This window comes from Triticum aestivum, chromosome 4A, assembly GCF_018294505.1.
Source record: "Triticum aestivum cultivar Chinese Spring chromosome 4A, IWGSC CS RefSeq v2.1, whole genome shotgun sequence".
NCBI lineage: Eukaryota > Viridiplantae > Streptophyta > Magnoliopsida > Poales > Poaceae > Triticum > Triticum aestivum.
In genome coordinates this window covers 88033121-88039262 of record NC_057803.1, presented here as the reverse complement: position 1 = coordinate 88039262, position 6142 = coordinate 88033121, and positions in this window count along the sequence as shown.

Here is a 6142-nt window from a genome sequence, read left to right as displayed (position 1 = left end):
GTAGCAGAAATTCAAAATTTTCTACGCATCACCAAGATCAATCTATGGAGTAATCTAGCAACGAGGGAAGGAGAGTGCATCTACATACCCTTGTAGATCGCTAAGCGGAAGCGTTCAAGTGAACAGGGTTGATGGAGTCGTACTCGTCGTGATCCAAATCACCGATGATCCTAGTGCCGAACGGACGGCACCTCCGTGTTCAACACACGTACAGCCCGGTGACGTCTCCTACGCCTTGATCCAGCAAGGGGAGAAAGAGAGGTTGGGGAAGACTCCATCCAGCAGCAGCACGACGGTGTGGTGGTGGTGGAGGAGCGCGGGACTCCAGCAGGGCTTCGCCAAGCACTACGAGAGACGAGGAGGGAGAGGGGTAGGGCTGCGCCAACAGGGAGAGCAAATCACATGTGTTGGGCAGCCCAAACCTCAAGTATATATAGGGGGAGGGGAGGGGCTGTGCCCCCACCTAGGGTTCCCTCCCTAGGGGTGGTGGCGCCAACAGGGAGAGCAAATCACTATGGTGTTCCAGGCTGTATCAGTTGTGAAACAATTTCCACAATGTCTTAATTCTGTGCCAAACTCGTGATTCAGATATTCATCTCTATGATCATATCATAGATCTTTTATCCTCTTGTCACGACGATCTTTCAACTTCACACTGAAATTACTTGAACCTTTCAATAATTCAGACTCGTGATTCATCAAGTAAATATACTCAACATCTACTCGAATCATCTGTGAAGTAAGAACATAACGATATTCACTGCATGCCTCAGCACTCATTGGACCGCACACATCAAAATGTGTTACTTCCAACAAGTTGCTATCTTGTTCCATCTTACTGAAAACGAGGCTTTTCAGTCATCTTGCCCATGTGGTATGATTTGCATGTCCCAAGTGATTCAAAATCAAGTGAGTCAAAACGGTCCATTTGCATGGAGTTTCTTCATGCATATACACCAATAGACATGGTTCGCATGTCTCAAACTTTTCAAAAACGAGTGAGCCCAAAGATCCATCAATATGGAGCTTCTTCATGCGTTTTATACCGATATGACTTACGTGGCAGTGCCACAAGTAGGTGGTACTATCATTACTATCTTTTGGCATGAACATGTGTATCACTACGATCGAGATTTAATAAACCATTTATTTTAGGTGTAAGACCATTGAAGGTATTATTCAAATAAATAGAGTAACCATTATTCTCCTTAAATGAATAACCGTATTGCGATAGACGTAATCCAATCATGTCTATGCTCAACGCAAACACCAAATAACAATTATTTAGGTTTAACACCAATCTCTTTGGTAGAGGGAGCGTGCGATGCTTGATCATATCAAGCTTGGAAAAACTTCCAACACATATCGTCAGCTCACCTTTAGCTAGTCTCCGTTTATTCCGTAGCCTTTTGTTTCGAGTTACTAACACTTAGCAACCGAACCGGTATCTAATACCCTGGTGCTACTAGGAGTACTAGCAAAGTACACATTAACACAATGTATATCCAATATACTTCTATCGACCTTGCCAGCCTTCTTATCTACCAAGTATCTAGGGTAATTCTGCTCTAGTGGTTGTTCCCCTTATTACAGAAGCACTTAGTCTCGGGTTTAGGTTTTACCTTGGGTTTCTTCACTAGAGCAGCAGCTGATTTGCCGTTTCATGAAGTATCCCTTCTTGCCCTTGCCCTTCTTGAAACTAGTGGTTTCACCAACCATCAACAATTGATGCTCCTTCTTGATTTCTACTTTCGCGGTGTCAAACATCGCGAATACCTCAAGGATCATCATATCTATCCCTGATATGTTATAGTTCATCACGAAGCTCTAACAGCTTGGTGGCAATGACTTTGGAGAACCATCACTGTCTTATCTGGAAGATCAACTCCCACTCGATTCAAATGATTGTTGTACTCAGACAATCTGAGCACAAGCTCAACAATTGAGCTTTTCTCCTTAGTTTGCAGGTTAAGAAAGTCATCGGAGGTCTTATACCTCTTGACATGGGCACGAGCCTGAAATCCCAATTTCAGCCCTCAAAACATCTCATATGTTTCGCGACGTTTCAAAAATGTCTTTGGTGCCTCAACTCTAAACCGTTTAACTGAACTATCACGTAGTTATCAAAACGTGTATGTCAGATGTTCGCAACAACTACAGACAACGTTCGAGGTTCAGCACACTGAGCGGTGCATTAAGGACATAAGCCTTCTATGAAGCAATGAGGACAATCCTCAGTTTACGGACCTAGTCCGCATAATTGCTACTATCAACTTTCAACTAATTTTTCTCTAGGAACATATCTAAACAGTAGAACTATAGCGTGAGCTACGACATAATTTGCAAAAATCTTTTGACTATGTTCAGGATAATTAAGTTCATCTTATGAACTCCCACTCAGATAGACATCCCTCTAGTCATCTAAGTGATTACATGATCCAAGTCAAACTAGGCCGTGTCCGATCATCACGTGAGACGGACTAGTCATCATCGGTGAACATCTTCATGTTGATCGTATCTTCTATACGACTCATGTTCGACCTTTCGGTCTCCGTGTTCCGAGGCCATGTCTGTACATGCTAGGCTCGTCAAGTTAACCCTAAGTGTTTCGCGTGTGTAAATCTGTCTTACACCCGTTGTATGTGAACGTTAGAATCTAACACCCGATCATCACGTGGTGCTTCGAAACACGAACTGTCGCAACGGTGCACAGTTAGGGGAGAACACTTCTTGAAATTGTTGTAAGGGATCATCTTATTTACTACCGTCGTTCTAAGCAAATAAGATGTATAAACATGATAAACATCACATGCAATCAAATAGTGACATGATATGGCCATCATCACTTTGCTCCTTTTGATCTCCATCTTCGGGGCTCCATGATCATCATCGTCACCGGCATGACACCATGATCTCCATCATCATGATCTCCATCATTGTGTCTTCATGAAGTTGCCTCGCCAACTATTACTTCTACTACTATGGCTAACGGTTAGCAATAAAGTAAAGTAATTACATGACGTTTAAGTTGACACGCAGGTCACAAATAAATAAAGACAACTCCTATGGCTCCTGCCGGTTGTCATACTCATCGACATGCAAGTCGTGATTCCTATTACAAGAACATGATCAATCTCATACATCACATATATCATTCATCACATCCTTTTTGGCCATATCACATCACATAGCATACCCTGCAAAAACAAGTTAGACGTCCTCTAATTGTTGTTTGCATGTTTTACGTGGCTGCTATGGGTTTCTAGCAAGAACGTTTCTTACCTACGCATGAACCACAACGTGATATGCCAATTGCTATTTACCCTTCATAAGGACCCTTTTCATCGAATCCGATCCGACTAAAGTGGGAGAGACAGACACCCGCCAGCCACCTTATTCAACTAGTGCATGTTTGTCGGTGGAACCGGTCTCACGTAAGCGTACGTGTAAGGTTGGTCCGGGCCACTTCATCCCACGATGCCGCCGAATCAAGATAAGACTAGTAACGGCAAGCATATTGAACAATATCGACGCCCACAACTACTTTGTGTTCTACTCGTGCAAAGAATCTACGCAATAGACCTAGCTCATGATGCCACTGTTGGGGAACGTAGCAGAAATTCAAAATTTTCCTACGCGTCACCAAGATCTATCTATGGAGAAACCAGCAACGAGTAGAAAGGAGAGTGCATCTACATACCCTTGTAGATCGCTAAGCGGAAGCGTTCAAGTGAACGGGGTTGATGGAGTCGTACTCGTCGTGATTCAGATCACCGATGATCCTAGTACCGAACGGACAGCACCTCCGCGTTCAACACACGTACAACTCGATGATGTCTCCCACGCCTTGATCCAGCAAGGAGAGAGGGAGAGGTTGAGGAAGACTCCATCCAGCAGCAGCACAATGGCATGGTGGTGATGGAGGAGCGTGGCAATCCTGCAGGGCTTCGCCAAGCACCTACGGGAGAGGAGGAGGTGTCACGGGAGGGAGGGAGGCGCCAAGGGCTCAGGTATGGATGCCCTCCCTCCCCTCCACTATATATAGGGGCAAGGGAGAGGGGGGAGGCGCAGCCTTGCCCCTTCCTCCAAGAAAGGGGTGCGGCCAAGAGGGGGGGAGGAGTCCATCCTCCCCAAGGCACCTCGGAGGTGCCTTCCCCCTTTAGGACTCTCCCCTTTTTCCTATATCTTGGCGCATGGGCCTCTAGGGGCTGGTGCCCTTGGCCCATGTAGGCCAAGGCACACCCCCTACAGCCCATGTGGCCCCCCGGGGCAGGTGGCCCCACCCGGTGGGCCCCCGGGACCCTTCCGGTGGTCCCGGTACAATACCGATGACCCCGAAACTTGTCCTGATGGCCGAAACAGGACTTCCTATATATAAATCTTTACCTCCGGACCATTCCGGAACTCCTCGTGACGTCCGGGATCTCATCCGGGACTCCGAACAACACTCGGTAACCACATACAAACTTCCTTTATAACCCTAGCGTCATCGAACCTTAAGTGTGTAGAGCCTACGGGTTCGAGAGACATGTAGTCATGACCGAGATGTTCTCCGGTCAATAACCAACAGCGGGATCTGGATACCCATGTTGGATCCCACATGTTCCACGATGATCTCATCGGATGAACCACGATGTCAAGGACTCAATCAATCCCGTATACAATTCCCTTTGTCTAGCGGTATGGTACTTGCCCGAGATTCGATCGTCGGTATACCGATACCTTGTTCAATCTCGTTACCGGCAAGTCTCTTTACTCGTTCCGTAACACATCATCCCGTGATCAACCCCTTGGTCACATTGTGCACATTATGATGATGTCCTACCGAGTGGGCCCAGAGATACCTCTCCGTTTACACGGAGTGACAAAATCCCAATCTCGATTCGTGCCAACCCAACAGACACTTTCAGAGATACCCGTAGTGTACCTTTATAGCCACCCAGTTACGTTGTGACGTTTGGTACACCCAAAGCACTCCTACGGTATCCGGGAGTTGCACAATCTCATGGTCTAAGGAAATGATACTTGACATTAGAAAAGCTTTAGCATATGAACTACATGATCTTGTGCTAGGCTTAGGATTGGGTCTTGTCCATCACATCATTCTCCTAATGATGTGATCCCGTTATCAACGACATCCAATGTCCATGGTCAGGAAACCGTAACCATCTATTGATTAACGAGCTAGTCAACTAGAGGCTTACTAGGGACATGGTGTTGTCTATGTATCCACGCATGTATCTGAGTTTCCTATCAATACAATTCTAGCATGGATAATAAACGATTATCATGAACAAGGAAATATAATAATAATCAATTTATTATTGCCTCTAGGGCATATTTCCAACAATATTTACCCTGCCTTACCTATGAGCTTAAATAGTCTTGATCGCGAGGATGCGAGATTGCTGAGTCCCTGTGGCTCACAGATTACTATTACACCAGATGCAGAGCCTGATAATTCCGCTCCAGGTGACGCGCTTGAGCTCAAGTGGGAGTTCGACGAGGACTCTCAATGATACTATGTTCCCTTTCCTGATGATCAGTAGTGGGCCCAGTTGGGGGTGATCGGGACCGTGTCGCATGTTGGGTTATCTTTTATTTTTGGCGCCGTAGTCGGGCCATGAGTGTTTGGATGATGTAATGTTATTTATGTACTTGATTGACGTGGCGAGTGTAAGCCAACTATGTTATCTCCCCTTTTATTATCTATATTACATGGGATGTTGTGAAGATTGCCTAACTTGCGACATATGCCTTCAATGCGATTATGCCTCTAAGTCGTGCCTCGACACGTGGGAGATATAGTCGCATCGAGGATGTTACAATAGAGCTTTCCACCAGCCAAATATGTATATAGTATAGCTGTTTCATTCCATTACTCTCTATGTGTTACCTTGCCAACATATTCCATGTGCTGACCCATTTCGGGCTGCAACGTTAATGTTGCAGACTTTTTAGACGATGATTAAGGAGTTTTAGGTCGTGGTTCTATACTCAGTGATGCCGTTGGAGTTGATGGACTCACTTATCTTCCAAGCCTTCTGCTGTTATCGTTATTAGATGGCCTTAAGCCATATTTATTGTAATAAGTTCTCTCTTGAGACACTCGATGTAATAAGTGTGTGATTGCAACTCTGTT